Consider the following 21,305-nt stretch of genomic DNA (forward strand, 5'->3'; position numbering starts at 1 on the left):
TCCGAAGGGTTTATTAAAACTGCGTCCTTTTAGGCAATCCTTACAACACAAGGATACTAGTACCCGAGCTCAGCCTTCTGAAAACTCAAAACAGGTTTCAGAAGAAGGTCAAATGGGAAACCTACAAGCAGCCATCTCCAAAACTTCTTTAGGAGGAGATGGTGAAGATATTGGTGCGTCACCCCAACATACATTAGAAGTTGAGTCTGCACATGCACTCCCTGTAACTTCACAAATCTTACACTCTTTGCATGCACAAACTTTTGATGTTTCTCAGGTGATACCCAGAGAAATTGAGGTTTCAAAGTCTACGGCCAATGAAGAGACTCTTGGATCCAGCACAAGCGTTACTGAGGCATAATTGGTATCGTCTAAAGTTGTTCCAATTATGACCAGTGACGATGCACCTGCTGAAGCAGCTGCTGAACTGGGTGCTGGCTTGGATTCAGGGAATCAAGACCAGAGCATATCTGACCAGACTGTAAACATCTGGGATGACGATGAGCTTCCTGAGGGAAACCTCGAGGACTTTATTTTTGATGAAGACTTGTTGAGGGAGAATCTTTCAGATTCTGAGCCAACCCTCACTCCTGTTGAAGAACCTGCATCACCACCTCTTTTACAACAACAACAACAACAACAACAAAATATCATCGATCTTAATCCACCTTATCAACGACCACCAATTTCTCATCAACATCCTCTATTTCCACAAGGCATAACTCCAGCATATGTTACATTTGCTGTCTTTCAACCACCTCTTCAATTTCTTCACCCTCAAATCCATGTTGTTCCACCAAGGAGGACATATGATCTGCCAGGAGAACAAGAGAAAGAACTAGATTCTGAGACCGAGTCTGATGGTCCCTCAGAAAGAATCTTGGAGAGATCTCTGGCAAGCATCAGAACAACTCCTTTTGTTGCTTCAGCTTCCACTTCGACTGCTGCACCTCTGAGCATGGAAGCTCAGCTAGAGAAATCACAAACTGCAGTCCAAAACCTTCTCATTCAGGTTGAAGGCTTATCAAAATCTCTAGCTGCCAACACTAAGTCTCTGGCCGATTTGAAGGATGCCCAGGATGTTATGGGTACTAAATTTACAAGAATAGAAGTTAATGAGAGCTTGGTGGTTGGGAAGTTACACGAATTGGTGTCATCATGTAATGGATTGAGTAGGGCTATTGGTGAAGCCTTCAAGTTGACCAAGAGGGATGTGCAGAGTTCAGTCGTTGCGAATCTGCAATCCTGGCTACTTATGATACAAAATTCTTTCTTGGCACTTGAAAAAGAAGTAGGTGAGTTGGTTAAGAAGCCAAGTGTTGATGAAGAGTCTCTTGGTGCCTCTGTTGGTGAAAAGGTTTCTACGACACTGAAATCCATATTTTCTGAAGATCTCATTTCTCAGATTTCAGTGTCGGTGGCTGAAAAGGTTGAAGAGAGGGTTAGGATGCTGGTTTCTGAGGTCTCCAAAGCAACAAATGACAAGGTTGACAAAGCTGTAACTGAAATGAAGAATTCTATCTCAACTCTTGATCAACAAGTTCAGAACCAGTCAAAGCAACTGGATGAAATCCTGGCCCTGCTCAAGAAAACTCCTGAAGTTGTTACTCCTCCTCTCTCTGGTGCGCTATCTGATGAAGAAAAGGGTTACTGAACGAAGTCCTGGAGCATGAGAAGCTGAATCTGAACTCTACATTCAGACTAAGAGCTCAGTTTGCCACTATGTCAAAGGGTATTTCTGACAGTATTTCTCAGCAGGAATTGCGAACCTCTGCAGGGCATGCAGAAGGCCATTGAAGTATATGCAAGGATGCCTGCGGCGATTCCCAAAGGGGGAAATGATGTGCCGATTGGTTTGCTAGCTAGCTCTCAAGAATTAATAGAAGCAACCAAGAGGCCATCTGGATCTGAGGGGGAACGACTGAGGATACAATCTGAACCCCAGCCATCTGAGCAAGCAAGAAAAGACAAAGGCAAAGCTAAGATGGTTGAGGAGCCAAAGAAAAAGGGGACCAAGGACTCTGGTTTTGTGGAGAGAAACTCAAGAAAGAGAAAGGGCCCAACATTTGGCAATGGGTACCATTGATCAGGTGGATGCTGCAGCTCTTGGCCTCATAAATGAAAGATATCAGAAAATCAAGCATGACGCAAGAGTGCAGAAGGCCTTAGTGGATATGGCCGAATATGAGTATGGGATGAAGTACTCTCCCTTAGAACAAAAACTGGACCATCTCACTTTCAAGATATCTATTGAAGATCTGATAAAGAATATGAAGAAAGAGATGGAGATTAAAAGGAAGGAAATAATGTCCAGTGTTCTGAAGGCTGAGAAACAAATCTGCAGGCCTCCTCAGAAGCCCAAACTTACTGGCCCAAGGTCAACAAGAAAGAATGCTCGAGATGCTGACCTCTCTACATTCATACCCATTTCCAAAGAAGTTGCTCAGGTGAAGGATAAAAATGAAAAGGATCAGTATGATTATTATATGAAACACAGGTGTCATCCTGCAAAGATCCTGGATGTGCAAATTCTGAAGGAAGATGGTCTGAAGCTGTTCAATCTGACTGTAAAAAGAGAAGGTAGAGCTGAAGAAGAATATGAGCAGGTTTCGGTGCATAAGTTTGGGTATTCTGAGCATAAGGAGATGATCAATGCGCTGAAAGGAAAACCAAAGTCTCATCTGAATGGCGCCTGGATGCTGGAGATCCAACAAAAAATGAAGGCCAAGGTTGAGATGGAGGAAAGACTGTTTAGAAAGATCAGCTCTCCAAAGAGAAAGGCTACTGAAGCACCTTCTGGCTCAAGGCCTGCGAAGAAGTAGTTGTATCTCTTTGTAAATATTTGTACTTGTAAATATTTTTCATTTCATTTCTGTACTTGTAACTGAACAATCATCTCAGTATCTTCTATATAGTTACAAGTTACATCATATTATTAGGAAATAGTTTAAGTTAGAAAACAAACTAGAAAATTTTTCTTAAGGCATCATGATCTATGAGATGTCCTTAGAAATATTTTTACAACTTAAACAAAAACTTGTATTTTTAGACTTACAAACTTGTATAGATAGAAGTCTAAAATACATGAACTATTTTAGAACAAATAGGGGGAATTTGTTAGGTCGAAAATCGACTAAGTATAATTTGTTCAAAATAGTTGAGGCTCAGTGAAGAAAGTTTGCTCAGGATTCTGAAGTCATTCAGAATAAAGCTCACTGAAGCTTCACTTCAGATTCAGAATCAACCAACACTGAAGACGTTCAGACGAAAGTCAAAGACTGGAGACTGAAGAAGAAGATCATCTCAGAAGCAGAGCTCAGAGAAGATCTTATCTGAAGTTGAATCTGAAGAGGCTCAGTGAAAAAGTACTTACAACACTTTTTCACTGATTACGAGGAAAGTCTTTTTGCAGCTTTAACTACCTTTACCCGGTTAATTACTATCAACCTCGGATTGGGAAAGTTTTAGCAAAAGGTTGGCTATAAAGTATGTCAAGTCACATCAAAGAAACTTACATACTTTACCTTAAACAAGCATGTTATGGATTTGTCCCACAAATCCATCCAACCATATTTTGTACCGCATATTGCCCTGTCATTAGGACATGTTTGCCTATAAATATAAGACTTCTCACACTTGCAAAATGGCTTGGAACTTTGGCAATTGCAACGTGTGTTATTACTATAAGTATTCTTATGAGTAATTCCTCGTCGCATAGATCATTTGTATTTCTGGGGTTGTTTAGATACTTTCACAAGTGTGATTATCTTTGTTCCGCAACAACTCTTGTATTTTCTTTATAGCAATAAATAAAATACATTGAAAAGTACATCTCAACTCATTGCCATAATACTTGATTATATTTAGTAATTTATATAGTTTCAAGCAATTATACTTTATTACTCTTATCCATTATCTGGATCGTAAGTCTAACTAGTCATGTCTAGTTTCGATTTACTTGACAGTCGGGTTTCTTAATATAACTTGTGATTATTATCGTCTAACCTTATATCTTGTTATATCTTGATCTTTGTACATCTTGTTAGGTGGACTTACATAATACCAAAGTAAATATCTAAACAACCTTATGAATTACAAGTGATCTATACTTGCTAAATAATCTCGTTGATTGAAATACTTAAAGTTGTGAAGTATAAATGTTTGGATCTAGAGTATTTAGACAAGTTCACCAAATTGCAAAAAGTAATTTGAAAGAGGAAAATGACTTAGTATTTATAGGCAAAATAATCTCTACAGTGATTATTTTGCCGTACAAATATGGTTGGGAACATTTAAGAAACTTTGGTATATTCTTTAAATGCAATACTAAAAGTACAAGGATAAAGTCACATTGATAGTGACTTGTCACCTTTTAGCCAACCACCTTTACACGCGTGTAAAACCTCTACAATAATCTCTACAGTGATTATTTTGCCATACAAATATGGTTGGGAGCATTTAAGGAACTTTATTTTTCATACTCAGAGGACATTATTTTTGAAAACTTGTCACACAATTTTTCATTTGTAGAACCAAACACAATATCATCAACATATACTTGTACAAGCAAGATATCACTTTTCTCATGCAAGATGAATAAAGTGTTATCTGTTGCACCTCTATAAAAACCATTATCTAAAAGATGTCGAGTTAGAGTATCATACCAGGCGCTAGGTGCTTGTCTCAGACCATATAATGCTTTGTTCAGTTTATACACCCAGTGAGGTTTTTCTTTGCTTTCGAACCCTGGTGGTTGATACACATACACAACTTCTTCTAGCTCTCCATTCAGAAAAGCACTTTTGACATCCATTTGGTAGACTTTGAACTCATGATGAGCTGCGAATGCTAAGAAAATTCTAATAGCTTCAAGTCTGGCCACTGGTGCAAAAGTCTCATCGAAATCAACTCCTTCTTCTTGCGCATAACCCTTTGCAACAAGCCTGGCCTTGTTTCTGATTACATGACCATCTTCATCAACTTTTTTTCGAAAGACCCATCTTGTCCTAATTGGTTATTTCTTCAGATTGGGGGGACATGGAACAAGCTCCCAAATGTTGTTCCTTTCAAATTGGTTAAGCTCTTCTTGCATGGCTTCAACCCAACTTGGATCTTTCATAGCCTCGTCAATCTTCTTCGGTTCTATCAGTGATAAAAAGCTGACATATAAGCATTGATCGTTTGTGGCTCTTCTGGTCTGAACCCCTCCACTTGGATCGCCAATCACTTGATCAATTAGATGTGAACGAGTCCATTTAGAGTAATGACCAGGGTGAATAATGATATCAGTGCAAGAACTCCTCTGGCTTACTTCAGGAGATGGTTCAGAATAAACTATTTCAGTTTCATCATCTTCATCATCTTGTAAATCATGAATTGCATCATGAAATTCTTCATTCTGAGGTATTCTAGGGGAAACTGATATCTGAGGAGTAGCACGCACATCTGATCCAATAGTCAATTCAGATGGTAGTTTGAATGTGGCTGAAGGATAAAAAGGAATGTTACTTTGCTGACTTGTAGCTGGTTCTGAACTGGAATGATCAGAAACACATTCAGGTGACTGATCAGATTTGTCATTGTGATCAGATTCACCAAAACTGATAGGACCTTCTGAAGGTGGTCCAGAGACTGGTTTATTGAAAATTGCAGAATTTAATTCATCAAAGGTAACATGAATTGACTCATCAACCTTTTCAAGTCTTTTGTTATAGACTCTAAAGGCCTTGCGAATTGTTGAATATCCTAAGAAGTAACCTTCATCAGCTTTGGCATCAAATTTGCCCAATTTGCTGGAATCATTCAGAATGATACTGGACATCCAAAAACATGGAAATATCCAATATTTGGCTTTCTATTCCTGAGCACTTCATAGGCAGTCTTCTTATGTCTTTTGACATAAATGGAACGATTCTGAGTGTAGCAAGCAGTTGCAACAGCTTCAGCCCAAAAACATTTTGGAAGACCTGATTCATTCAACATACTTCTGGCAGCTTCTATCAGCGTTCGATTCTTTCTTTTTACAACACCATTTTGCTCTGGTGTATGTGTTGAGGAGAAGTTCTGAGATATGCCAGTGTCAGTGCAGATAGTTTCCAGAGTGGAATTTCTGAATTAAGTGCCATTGTCACTTCTGAGCTGGCGTACTTGTCGCTTGTGCTTGAGTTCAATCTGTTTGATGAGTGCAATGAATTCAGTAGCAGTTTCACTTTTGAATATGAGGAAGATTGATGGGCGTTTTTATTAAACTACCTAAGTTTTAAATTTATAATTCAAGGATTACCTATTCGATCTTAAAACGCAACTAAGAGCAGTGTACTCTGTCTAGTAGTAATATAGCCTAGGTAAGTCCAGGTTCGTTCTAAGGGAACTTAATTCTAAGAAAACTAAAATATTTAGAAATGAAATTACAAGTTGTGATTGGGGGTTTTCCTAATTAACTAATTGCACATAAATTTGAGAGAATTAATAAATGTAAGAACTGACATTCGTTTGGTTTTGATTGACACGCTTAAAAGCAATTATGATTGAAGTTGTTGAACGACTCTTTTCAAATTCAGATTCTCGTTAGATTCACTTGAATAATTTAGTTCAACTGCCTTTCGACTGGTTGAACACTTTAATGAACTCCTGCTAAGGTTATTCATTAAGCATTAAGTATTGAGCCTGTTACTATGACTGAAATCTTTAATGTAAGTCTAAATTCTTGTTAAAGTATAAAGACGCTGATTACCCACACCACTTGGCTCCGGTTTCCGTTCGCCAAATTGGTTTAGTTAATCTTAATTAAAATCATACCCGTTCGAACCAATTATTAATTCCCAACCAAGTCTCCAGTTATAGATCAATTGATTACACTGATTAAAGACCGATCAATGTTTCGCAAACAAATTAAAATGACCCTAGAGCCTCGGTACCAAGTCGACTCAACCAAATCAAAAGTTTTCTTTATTGCAGCTTCTGGAAAAAGGTGATTTCATCCATGATTTGATTATTTTCTGTTCCTTTTCCAAAATGATTTTTAGTTCTTCCTTTTCCAATTCTAATTTTGAGACCATTGATTGATAACTTTTCAAAACTGAACATCTTTCAATTCTTTTAATCTGGCCTGACTGGCGTTCAGTTCAGAAGAATTTATTTCAAACATTTTTATACTCTCTGAACGCACAGTTTCAACATAAGCTATGTCGGCCTCTATAGGAACCAAAAGATCCAGTTTTTGTTCTTCATCCTTCTCAAAACCAAATGTACTAACCTTCTTCATGATGATATCCATCCAACGACCAGATTCAACATCAGACTTGACAACATGACCATGATCTTCACGAGCCATGAAACACAAATCCCTTACTTCTTCTTCATCATCAGATGACACGTCAGAATCCTCCCATTTTTCAGTGTTTGCCACCATGCAGCTATTCTTATTGGATTCTTCATGAGCCATCATCGCCATGTAGGCTTTCAGGCTTCTGAAAAATAGAATGTTTAGGGGCAGTGTGTGATGAGGAGGGTTGTGATGATCTGCATTCCTTCATAAAATGTCCTTTCTTTCCACATTTAAAACATTCTAAATTGGACTTATCAAATGTATTATTTGAAGGAAATTGTTTGCCATTTCTCTTTGATTTAAATTTAAAACGATTAAAAGTTTTGGCAATCATAGCAACAAGGTCATCATCATCATCCTCATCACATTCATGTGATGCATATTCAGAAATACCAACTTTCATTAACTCAGCTACCATCTTCTTCACAGAGTCAGACTGATCACTCTCAGAAGACAGTAGGGCAGTATCTTGTGTTTCAGAATAATGAACCAATGTAGAACTGGTTGAAGTATGATTCTTTGCATCTTGCTCAGCCACAGCTCTCTCAGCTTTATTCTCCTCAGTGTATCTGAAGGCACCATACAAAGAGGCCAGAGTGTGACTAGGAAGGGTTTTACCTTGCCTTAATACCATGATCAAATTCTCCCATTTAGAAGGTAATATATCACAAAACTTTTCAAGTAAAATTTCTTTGTCCTTTGTAACACCGAGAGCTTTTAATTGATTGACCAAATTTGTAAATCTAAGATATGTTTCAGTTAAAGATTCATTTGGTAATGCAAAATATGCTTCATACTTTTTATTCAAAGAAACTTTTCTTGTGGTGATAGCTTCCTTTGTTCCTTCAAACTGTGTTAGCAACTCTTCCCACATTAACTTAGAACTATCAAGTAAAACAAGAGTGGGTTTTAAACTTTCTAGGACAGCAAAGAGAATCATATTTTGTAATTTGGAATCTAGGTCAGCCAAACGATGGTCTTCCTCTGACCAATGATCTTTCTCCTTGGGTGTTAACCTAGGGGTCCCATCTTGGTTAAAAACAACAGTTGATGCATTCATGGGAACATAAGGACCTTCTACAAGAATGGTGGTCAAGTGTCTTTCAACTCCAGCGATGTACTTGAGCATACATGCCTTCCACGTAATGAATGTGTCACTATTTCCATTAAATTTAGGTACCAGATTGTTTCGAAAGTGAACACGAACACTGGGTTGAGCTGGTGGTGGTGGTGGAGTTGCATTTTGGTTGATATTTGGGTTACCATTTGGACTTTGTTGAGTTTGTTCGGTTCCAGACATCTTGTAGGATCAAAACAGGTATAACAATTTAATGATTTAACCTGGGAGGCTCTGATACCAAATGTGAATCCACCTACACAAGATGTAACACGAGAACAGGATATAACAAGATATAAAATAGGTTAACAATAAACACAAGTATATCAAGTAACCCGACTGGCAAGTGGTTCGAATCTAGATAAAGACTAGTTATGAACCACGATCCAGATATGGATATGAACAATAAAGAACAAGTGCTTGAAACTATATAAATACTAATAATATTCAAGTTTTATGCCAATGAGTCGAGATGTATCTTTCAATGTATTTTATTTATTGCTATAAACAAAATACAAGAGTTGTTGCGGAACAAAGATAATCACACATGTGAAGATATCTAAACAACCCTATAAATACAAATGATCTATGCGACAAGGAATTACTCGTAAGAATACTTAGAGTAATATCACACGTTGCAATTGCCAAAGTTCCAAGCATTTTAGCAAGTGTGAGAAGTCTTATATTGATAGACAAACATGTCTTAATGACATGACAATATGCCGTACAAATATGGTTGGATGCATTTATGGATTTGTGGGACAAATCCATAACATGCTTGTTTAAGGTAAAGTATGTAAGTTTCTTTGATGTGACTTGACATACTTTATTCCCAACCTTTTGCTAAAACTTTCCCAATCCCAGGTATAAAGTAATTAACCGGGTAAAGGTAGTTAAAGCTTCAAAAAGACTTTCCTCGTAGTCAGTGAAAAAGTGTTGTAAATACTTTTTCACTGAGCCTCTTCAGATTCTTCAATCAGGTAAGATCTTCTCTGAGCTCTGCTTCTGAGATGATCTTCTTCTTCAATGTTCAGTCTTTGACTTCAGTCTGAACGTCTTCAGTGTTAGTTGATTTTGAATCTGAAGTGAAGCTTCAGTGAGCTTTATTCTGAATGTCTTCAGAATCCTGAGCAAGCTTTCTTTACTGAACTTCAACTATTTTGAACAAATCATACTTGGTCGATTTTCGACCTAACACACCACCTTAAGCTAATTCAGGATAACCAGTTCGACGGCCGAACAAATTCCGACCCTCACAAGCATGTGAGCAAGTTCACTAGTTTAAGCAAGACGTTCCAGTATGGAGGAAACATTACTGATGACGATGTGCAACTTAGCTTTTTTCTGTCGTCTCTCACCACAGAGGCTCGTGCTTGGTTCAATGAGCTCGATGAAGGTACCATCACCACACGGAATCAACTTCGCGAGGAGTTTGTTTCGCGATTCTTTCCCCCGAGTTTTGCTAGGAAAATGCTTCGAGACACCAAAGCTTTCAAGCAAGACGAAGGAGAATCACTAGTTGTTGCATGGAAAAGGCTTAGGGAGATGATCAGAAACTGTCACGGGAATGGACTTAGCAAGGATGAGATCATGGAAATCTTTTTCTATGGTTTAACAAAGAGTTCCCAAAAGATTAAGACCTTGCCGGCGGTGGTAACTTTTTGTACAAGACTACTAATGTCGCGTACAAAATGATGGAGGATATGGTAAAAGCAAGCTTAGCTTGAGACGTGGACGATAAGGATCGAGATAGAAAGCCGAGAAGAACCGTGCCTAGCATCGAGAGTAGGTCCGACAATGAGGTAATCCATGAACTTAAAGCTTTATCTAACCATTTTTCTACGTTTGAAGATTGTGGAGAAATACATTAGACCGAAGATTGTGAAGAGAAGACCACTGAGCAAGTAAATTTTGTCCAGAACCAATACCGAGGAGGCTTTCAACGAGGATTATTTCAAAGAAATCCTGGTAATTCTAACTATAATGGTCAACCCGAGCAACAAAAGGTGGAAAATGAAGTCAAGGAGGACCCTATTGCCAACCTTACAAATATGATGGAGAAGTACATGGACATGAATGACAAAAGGCATGACTCTTTGGCAAGTTACATGAAGTCGCTCAATGAGAAAATAAGCACTTAATCAAAAGGTTGATGAAGGAGCAAGGAATCAACAAGCCGCGATCAAGGAACTAGAAAGGAGGATAGATAGATGGATTGAGCAGAATACAAGGAAGGAGAGCAGTCCTATGCCAAGGCCGCTCTTGTAAGGAAGTTCAAGCTCAAACCCTAGTTCAAGTCAAAAGTACCAACCCCTGATCGAACAGAACGAGAATGTGAACGCCGTGTTCACCGAAGGTAATGACTCTATTGTGATTTCTAATGATTCTTGTGAAAGTTCCAATCAGGTACAGGTCATACGGAAGCAAAATGAAGATGAAACAAACGAAAAGGCAATTCTGGAATCTGTCCAGAACCCACCAGCACCGCTGGAAGTACCCTCCAGCGCCGCTGGTAACCCTACAAGTAACAACTAGTGCCGTTGGGTACAAACCAGCGTCGCTGTTGACCCTCCAGGTAAAAACCAGCGCTGCTGGGAGCCTACCAGCGCCGCTCGCCTCTCACCAGCGTCGCTGGTGAGTCAGTCAGTTCAGATTCACACAAAGTTTCAATTTCTGAAGAAGACCTAGGTACCCAGCTCACATCCAAATGCAAAATGGAGGATGGAGACGATTCGGGCAGAAGTGAAGAAGGTCAGAATCCCAACATACCGGACGATGGGAAAAATAAGCCGCAAGCAACCGAAGATCCAGGAAGTTTTCTTATCTCTTGTACTATTAACAATGAGTATTTTTCGAGTGCATTAGCTGATTTAGGGTCAAGTATTAATGTAATACTCACGGCTGTTTATGAAAGACTTACCGTAGGTTTGCTAAAACCCGCCAACATGAGCATTCGGTTAGCCGATCAGACTTACCGACAACCCAAGGGGATTGTCGAACAGGTCTATGTCAGGGTTAAGGACTTAGAATTTTGGACTGAGTTTGTTATGCTGGATTCGGTAGATCTGATACACCTGTAATTCTAGGTCGACCATTTTTGCATATTGCCGATGTAACGATCCATGTTCTTAAACGAGAAATATCATTGTCCGATGGGACAAATATGGTCAAAGTATCTGACTTAGATAAGGGAATTGAAGTGACAAAAGAAGAATGTCTTAGTATGGAGATAAGAAATAGCGATCAAGGTCATAGTAAACAAACTCTAAAAGGAAAACGTGAGAATAAGATAACCTATGAATGCTTTAGGAATCTAAGGGAGAAGAAGGAGAAAATAGAAGAACAGTTAAGAAAGGGGAGAGAAGTAGCTAATAGAATTAGAAAGATCTTAGGAAATATGAAATGGGAGGAACGTATAGCTGAACTTGAAAGAGACAAAATGAATGAAGTAATGGCTAGAGAGCCCTACGGCAAGTTTTATAGAGACCCTAGCATATTTCAAATCCCTAGCCACATCAACTCCGTCCGTTTTGAAAATACCTACCTAGACTTTAGGTCCACCTCTAACTAAAGGTCTTGTCAAAGATGTGGTTATAAATGTAGGTGACCTAGATATCCCGACCGACTTCTATATAGTCGAAGATGACTCGATGACAAGGGATCATATCATTTTGGACAACCGTTTTTACTCTCAGTAGGATCATCGGTTAACGTGAAAGCAAAGAAGATGACCATGACCTTAGGATTTAACCAAGTAGTTATCATCAAGGAAGACATTAGTGATTTAAACCCATTTGGAACTAAGTGTAAAACTAGAAGCTACAATTGGAAGAGCAAGAAAAGGAGGATAGAATCACACTTTAAGGATAGATCAGACCTTTACATCAAAACACCAATGGGTATCGGCCCTAGGCCTACCCGTACTTCTCAACCTAGTTCCCAGACCGAGTCCGGCTGAAGACTCGTTAAACTTAGCGCTTCTTGGGAGGCAACCCAAACAGTAATTTTTATTTTTATTTTTCATTTTTAGGAAATTGTGACTAATTGCAACCAAGTGATTGTTTTAAGTTTTATCATTTGTGATATTTTATGAAAATGTTATGAGTATCACAGATGCAAGCTTTCGAAGATTGAAGAAACAAGTAACTTATTACAATCGTATTTTATGTTTTTATATTTCGTTTTTGTTTTAGCTCGTAACTTCTATTTTGATAAATTGATCGAAGTGTGCAGAAGTATAATGCTTTGTAGTCTGAAGGAAACCATGCACTTGGCCAAAAGCTAAGTGTGGGGGAGTTCGAGCATCAAATCGCTGAAGAAATCAGATTTCGGAACATGTACAGGAGCCACGAGCGCCGCTAGTCAAGAACCAGCGCCGCTGGGACTGCATCAGGGCAGCCCAGCGGCGCTGGCATCACCACCAGCGCCGCTGGACTTGCACCTGTGCAGATCCAGCGCCGCTACTTACCACACAACGCCGTTGCATGCTCAGCAACAACCACCAGCGCCGCTTGGAACCTCACGAGCGCCGCTTGTCACCACCAGTACCATTTTTCGCCCCATCAGCGTCGTTTACATGTCCGTTTTGCACACCAGATCGCCAAAAATACAAAAAAATCAGAAAACCCAAAAATCCAAAAAATAAATAAAAATAAGAAAATATCAAAAAGAAAAGAAGATGGAGAAGCAACCATGGATCGCCATCAAATGGAGACGCTTAAAGTTATCAGAAGCTCATCATGTTCAAGTCGCTCCACAAAATGCCATCTTCAAACAATAATCATGCAATTTTAGACCCGGGAAGTTTCGTTAATCCTTTTACTCCTAAGTTTTACGTGTTTTTCCTATTACCCTTTCTTATGTATGTCTAGTACAACAAGGGCGTTGTACAATTTAAGTGTCAGGGAATGGAATAGAAAAAACCCTTGGTCAAATTGTATGATTTTAAACAAGTTTTCTACTACTTATTTCATGCAAATTTTAAGTTTTAAGTGTCTGAAAACTATTTTGAGAATATAAGCTTTGTAAGTAGACAAAAGATGACGATAATTAAGCAACATTATCTGGGTAGGATGAACAGTTAGTTAGAATTGGTAGCTTAACTATAGATTTGTGGTTGTTCATGCTTCCCACTGGATTAGAGTTTAGACTGAAACTGTATGCGATTATGTTTGCCATAACACACTTAACCGGACTTTAATATACCTAGCTATTTAGAGCTATCTAGTCATTAGCATAGGTATATTAATTGGACTTAATATACGTGCTTGTGTAGGAACTAATTTAGATGTATGGTTTACCTTAAATCTTACACTATTTAATGAGAACTAGTTGCATGCGGAGTAGGATTATGAGTCATCTAGGATCTATGATAATGTCTATTGCATGAATAATGTAGTAAATCTTAAAGAAAGGCAATCAGCAGATTAAATAAAAGTTTAAAGAACTATTAACGAGTAAAATCTATACAAATGCATCAAGTTATGTCGCTCTGCTCGTGGGGAACCACCGACCTAACACCGCTGTCTTGATGTAAAACCTTTAGTTGAGTTATGTCGCTCTGCGCGTAAGGCATCACTGACCTGTCACCATTGTCTCAACTATCAAAAATGATAATATTGTATGACTGCTTTTGTATCTAGCTAGCAAACATGACTGTAGTGTAGGAGTATATCTAAGTAGTGACTCACAAGTACACACACTTTTGAAATATAAATGCCTTGCTAGTAGCAAGTAGTTCTGATTGCTATACAAACTTGAATTAAGTGCTTAACTAGTCTGCAAAAGGTAGTAAGATTGAGTTGTAAGACATGTGGAAGTATAGAATTGTTTTAAAGGTATTAACACAAATAAAAAGTTAGCTTTTAGTTTTGATTGACTGATTATCCAACCTCTAGCTATAACTTACTGATTTTGTCAAAAGCTTTCTCAAATCATTTTGCATGACTATACTTTAAAAAATGAATCAGATATAGTAGAATACTTTAACAATTAAAATGTCCACTCATCAACTGTTTTATTTTTCTTGGACTATTTGCTTGAGGACAAGCAAAAGCTTAAGTGTGGGGGTATATGATGAGCGTCCATTTTGTGATAAAAACCCCTAAAGAAAGGCTTCATTTCTATGCTTAAATGAGTTATTATTCCGGAACTATTGGTACTTAATGAATGATGTGATTATGCATGTTCCCGGAAGATGCGAGAGATGGTAAATGACATCATGTGACTCAAGAAGGAAGCCTATGAAGTTACAAGACACAAGGAAGTGGTTCGGGAGCCAAACGAAGACACAAGTGCAAGACAGCAGCCACCAGCGGCCGCTGGCCACCTAACCAGCACCGCCGGTACTCACCGGCGTCCGCTCCTTGGCCAACCAGTGCCGCTAGCCCAAGGAAGCCCAGGACCAGCGCCGCTGGTCGGCCCAGATCTGAAACCAACTTTAACACCTATTTAAGTCGAACTAACCCTCAAAACCCTAAGAGAGAGCCGATTCAGCAGCCCTAGCCGCCCCAGAATAACCCTTGATCGAAATTGCAGATTCCAAGAAGATTTTGGTGCATCTAAAGACCTTCTGATCTTCATTCTTGGTCTAGATCTTTCATCTTTATTTACTCTTTGTTATTGAACTGTCTTTTATCTTCTCAGACTTTGTTATTCCTTTAATAATGCTAGGCTAGTAGGCTGAATACTTGTTTGGATCAACGTGATCATGTAGACGCTTATTGTTTTACTGTGTTTATTTAGATTCTGTTGGAATGTGCTTTACTGTATATCGTAGATCCATCTTTATTAGTAATTCATGTTACTATTGGTTTTATATTTGAACATATTAGTTTAATTCTAATGGTTGTCTATGATCATGCACTAGGACTAATATGCTAGGACCGAAAACAACTAGTCGGTCTATGACTAGAAGTAAAAAGTGATTCACTTGTAACAGATGGATCCAGAACTATAGTAACTAGGATGAATTGAACATGAAGCTTAACAATACCAGTCGCGATCCTTTGACTTGGAAACGAGCACTGTGGTCACCTGAGGGAATTATATCTGGTCATGGCTTAAGAGCCAGGTAATTAAAAGATGAATTAGTAACACAAACATTAGGTCATAATGCTTAAAACAATGAATCTGGCGAGAATTTGTTTTAATGGGTAGTGTGAGTCTAGCGATAGCACTAGTAACTAGGTAAAGTGAATCTAACGAGAATCTGAACCGTGATTAAGTTTCCAACAGGCTAACAAACCAGTAAGGTAGTATTTGGTCGTACCATGAGATCGGAGATGCCAAACAAGTATTTTAATTTTATTACTGTTATTCGCTTTTTCCAAACTATTTTCAGATTAGCCTCTCACTGCAAAGCGCGTGGTTAGATTTTATATACTATACTGTCAAAAGAATTAGTTTATTAGGAGTTAGTGACAAATCCCCCAACAAACTAGAATTGCACGTACTACTAGATTAGGTAACGCAACGCGTCCCTGCGAATGATCCTGTAACTTACCACTAGGCTATACTGCATTGACCGAGTTCTCTGCTCGTTAAAGTGTATGTTAGTTTAGATAGTTACTTGTACAACATAAATTTAAAGACAAGAATAAAACACCACCATCAGTTCACTGATGTATATAACAGCCAGTAGACCAGATATAATGTTTGCAACATGTCTTTGTGCCAGATATCAGTCTAACCCAAAAGAATCTTATCTAGCTGTTGTAAAGCGCATTCTAAAGTACCTTAAGGGTGCTCCCAGTTTGGGTCTTTGGTATCCCAAAGGCTCAGGCTTAGATCTAATAGGTTATTGAGATAAATATCATGCAGGTTGTGAGATAGACAGGAAATCCACTACTCGTGTATGTCATTTCCTTGGTGGCAAACTGGTGAGCTAGACCAGTAAAAAGCAAACTTCTGTCACATTATCCACTGCTGAAGCAGAATATGTGTCTGTAGCCAGTTGTTGTGCTCAGATACTCTGGATGAAGAACCAGTTACTTGATTATGGTATGAAGTAGACAAAGACTCCTATATTTTGTGATAATAACAGTGCCATTGGTTTCTCAAACAATCCAATCATGCACTCCAAGACGAAACACATTAATGTCAGGTATCATTTCATTCGTGATCATGTTATGAAAATGATGTTGAAATCCATTTCATCCCCACTAACAAACAACTCGCTGACATTTTAACAAAACCTTTGGATTCAGCTAAGACCCTTATGGACGTTTTGAACCACTTTCAAAAGATTTCTGGCCTTTCTCCGAGTCTTACAAAGAGGCACAACATTTTTCTGTAACATTGCTGATCATACCAAGCAAGCAATTTTAGCTATTATGCCATTTGATGTAGGTAAGCTTCCTTTTCGTTATCTAGGTGTGCCGCTTATCTCGACTAGACTGGTTTACAAAGATTGTAAGGTTTTAGTTGAAAGAATGGAAAAACGTATTGATGATTGGAAAACTAAAACCCTTTCTTTTGCTGGAAGACTCCAACTTATCAACTCGGTTTTACCTTCAATGCACATTTACTGGGCATCGGTCTTCATTCTTCCTGCTCGAGTTATTAAAGAATTAGAACAAAAAATGAGAAACTTTCTATGGGGTACGGGACCTAGTGGGAAGGTTAAATCTAAAGCTTCGTGGAAATCAATGTGTCTACCAAAATATGAAGGTGGGCTGGGAATCAAAAGAATTTCAGATTTTAATAAAGCACTCATCACTTGCCATATTTGGAGCATTGTGAATGATAGGGAATCGTTATGGGTTCGGTGGATACACTCCTATAAACTAAAAGGTAGAAACTTTTGGGATGTTACTCCTTGTGGATCAATGAGCTGGGGATGGAGGAAGATCCTTCAGTTACGGGACACTATCCGCCCTCACATATGGAAAAAGATTGGGAATGGTCATCTCTACTAGAGACATCATGCGAGCTGGCTTTCGATTAGATTCTAATATTAACGATGTTCTTAGTAATGATCAATGGACCTGGCCTCAAGAGTGGTATAATACTTACCTTGTCCTCGATCAGATTCATCCACCTATGCTTCATCATAACATTCATGATCGAGCTGTTTGGAAGGATTTGGATGGAGTGGAGCAGGAGTTCTCTATTAGCGAGGTTTGAATTGTTGTTCGGTATAAACAGGATAAAGTACCATGGGTGAAGAGTGTGTGGTTTTCTACATGTGTACCAAGGCATGTGTTCCATCTATGGCTAGTTTTTCAGAATAAATTGAAGACCCTAGATAGATTGAAGGCTTGGGAAGTTGGAAGTGCCACAAATCTCAACCTCATGTGCTGCCCTCTTTGCCAAAGAGGAATAGATTCTCGCTCACATCTATTTTTTCAGTGCTCTTTTTCTTTGCAGGTTATGATGGCACAATAGGACGATACAGAAACTGATCTTATGTGCTTTCTATGCGGATCAGTTCCTGATTCATATAATCATTTAGTTTTTTTATTGTCCTTATTCACGCAAGGTTTGGAACGATGTGAAGAATAAAGCTGAATTAACTTTTGTTACTAATGATTGGAGTTCGGTGGCGAATGGTCTTATTCCAATGGCGCAAAAAAGATCCATTCATAGTGTGGTGGCTAAACTTTGCTTCGCGGCTGCTATTTACTTTATATGGCAGGAACGTAACTCCAGGTTATTTCGCAAAAAGAAGAGGTCTGAAGATTAGCTATTCGGTGTGATTACTCACACAGTTCGACTCAAAGTTTTGTCATGTAGATTCAAGAGAAACGAGACGGGCAGAAAGGTTCCTTACAGCATGGGATTTACCTGTTTCATTATTTAGATAATGATCTCCTAGTTGCTTTGTCTTTGTAATTGCTAGGTAGATTTGTGTGGTCATGTAATGACCTGTTTTACTGTTTTGCTTTGCATGTAACATCCAAGTCAACTGGCATTTCAGCCATGTTGCCTCTTCTATTGTGGTGATTAATACAAGTTAACAGGGGTAACGACCTTTTACTGGAAAAAAAAATTGCTAGTGGTGGTTTATTTTGTTTTATTTGTAACATATGTATGGCATGTCGTGCATATGAACTAGTATGGTATCTTAGCCATACTACTTGTATTGTATAGTTTTTGGTAATGGTATAAATTTCACAGGGGTTATCCCATTAACAAAAAAAAAACTAGTGACGAACATGAAAACCTGTCGATTCTTTATGAACATGAGTATTTTGTACAATATATGTAAAGGCATAGAGTTACATACCAAATGTCTCCAACACACAAGTAAGCAAGTTTTTTGGAAGCAGTGGGTAAGGCGTGGGAAGTGGATGCTCAAGGTCATCATCTGTTTAACCTGGTTTCAAAGCTTTTGAAACAGCAAGGCAATCTCCACAGCAATGTAACTAAGCTTCGGGATGAACTTGATAGTCTCCAAATTCAAATTGATGCGGACCCAAATAATCTAGATGTTCAACAACGAGAGGCAATTTTCTTACAAAAGTTTCAAACTACACTGCTTGATGAAGAAAGGTTCTTAAAGTAAAAGGCCAAGGTTGAATGGCTATGTGTAGGTGATGCTAATTCAGCTTTTTTCCATAATTCGGTAAAAAGTAAGAATCATTGAAGTAGGATTGAAGTAGTTCGGGATATTGATGGGGTGATACATGAAGGTGGTGCAACCCCTAAAGCGTTTGTGAGTTACTATGAACACTTTATTGGTTTAGAAGGACAAACTCATAGCCACCCATAACCTCAATTATTTACGAAGAAGATATCATGTCAGCAAGTTGCCCAAATGATTCGCAATATTACAGATGAAGAAATAAGAATCGCAATGTTTGCTATTAGAGAGAACAAAGCACCGGGGCTTGATGAATTTACATCCACGTTTTTTAAAGGTACTTGGGATATTGTTGGAAAGGATGTTTGTAGTGCAATTCATGAATTTTTTCGTAATGAACAACTACTACAACAGGTAAATCATACATTAATAGCCCTTATTCCCAAACTCCCAACTCCTGCTAGTGTAACTGATTATCGTCCTATCTCTTGCTACAACACCATCAATAAATGCATTAGTAAGATTATCACTAATAGGATTAAGGACAGCTTGAAAGATATTATTAACATCAATCAATCTGCATTTGTCCCTGGTAGAAGAATCTCAGATAATATGCTTCTTACTCAAGGTGTGCGTTTAAGGTTGATATCTAGAAGGCATATGACACTATTGACTGGAAATTCTTGGAAGCCATATTACATGGGTTCGGCTTTCATCCCAAAATGACGAGGTGGATTATGGCTTGTGTCTCATCTACTTCTTTTTCGATAGCTATTAATGGGAATCTCCATGGGTTTATTAAAGGAAGGCGCGGGCTGAGACAAGGGGATCCAATGTCCCCATACAAGTTCACATTAGTTATGGAAGTTTTAACACTTATTCTTCAGCATAATGTCATAACAACATCTAGCTTCAGATTTCAAAACCAATGCGAAAAAAAGGGGGGATTATTAATTTATGTTTCGCGGATGATCTCTTTCTATTCGCAAGGGGTGAAACTAATTCAGCAAAAACAATGATGAATGCTTTAAATGACTTCAGAGATATGTCGGGGTTGGTGCCGAGTATGCAAAAGAGCACTGCATTTTTCTGTAATGTTCCTGAGCATGTGAAACAAGCGATTCTCGCTATTATGCCTTTTGAGGAAGGAAGATTACCGGCCAAATGTTTATTGGTTAATGCATCCCACCAATGGTGTTGGTTGCTTGTTTTAGCCTCTAAATTACCACCAACAAGATTATTACTTAATTTTGTATCTCTTAACATCAAATATACAGATTTCAAACAAATTTCAAGATCATTCATCATCATTTTCAACTGAACTTATACAAAACATAATTGATAATCATGATTCTTGCCAAAACATCTTTTGATCATCCTAAAAACAACATGCATGAAAAGATCTTGTATTTTCTCAACATAAAATGCATTATTTACTTGTAAAACACATATTTACTGATAATCAAACTCAAAAGCATTAATGGATCATTGAAAAATTTATAGATAAAGATGTATTGAAATCGGTTTTAAGAGAACAACCTTAGATGATGAAAACCTTCACATATATGGCCGTTTGAGAGCTATTGATGCTTCCTATCCATGCTCCCATTGATTATAGCTTAACCCCATACAAGATTATTGTTAGTTATTGATTGTTTGTTGATTAAATCATGAGTTTATGGGTTGTTCTCGGCCCATATTTGCTGCTGCCAATCAGTCCCTTTAAAGGGTTGATTTCGTATGGTTGTTGCCTCCAAATCACCTCCAAACTTCCACCATACATGACTCTAGGTGATAGATGATCCATATGACTTATTATTACATTAGATTGGTTAGTTAAAGCTCCATTTTGCCTTGGAAAATCCGAAAATGGAGAAGAAGAAAGAAGGAAAGTTGGGAGAGTTGAGAGAGACCCATTGCAAATAAGAGGTGTGGTGGGAAGACATGGGTTGGTTAACTCATGGGGTGACGTGTTGGGTTAGGTCCCAACTAGTGTTAAGACATGCAAATAAGTATATGTATGTATTATAGGTGTGTGAGTGTAAGAATAAGTGGGTTAGTTGTATGTTGATTGGTGGATTTTATAAGAGTTTATATTTATAATAAGTTTAAGTTGTATGAATATCTTTTAATTGGAAGACTTATTCAAATATTGCAATATATTTATGTACTTATTATTATTCAAGCTTACTATTATGTACATAATAGTTTATAAATCTATTTTCAAGATGGTCATTATATTTTTGTGTTCAAATATACTTTAATTAGCTTTGTCTTTGAATTGTTCGACATTTATAGAGATTTTTTGGTTTTATCACAACTTATGAGTCTTGTAC

Source organism: Erigeron canadensis, chromosome 6 (genome assembly GCF_010389155.1).
Source record: "Erigeron canadensis isolate Cc75 chromosome 6, C_canadensis_v1, whole genome shotgun sequence".
In the NCBI taxonomy this organism is placed as follows: Eukaryota; Viridiplantae; Streptophyta; class Magnoliopsida; order Asterales; family Asteraceae; genus Erigeron; species Erigeron canadensis.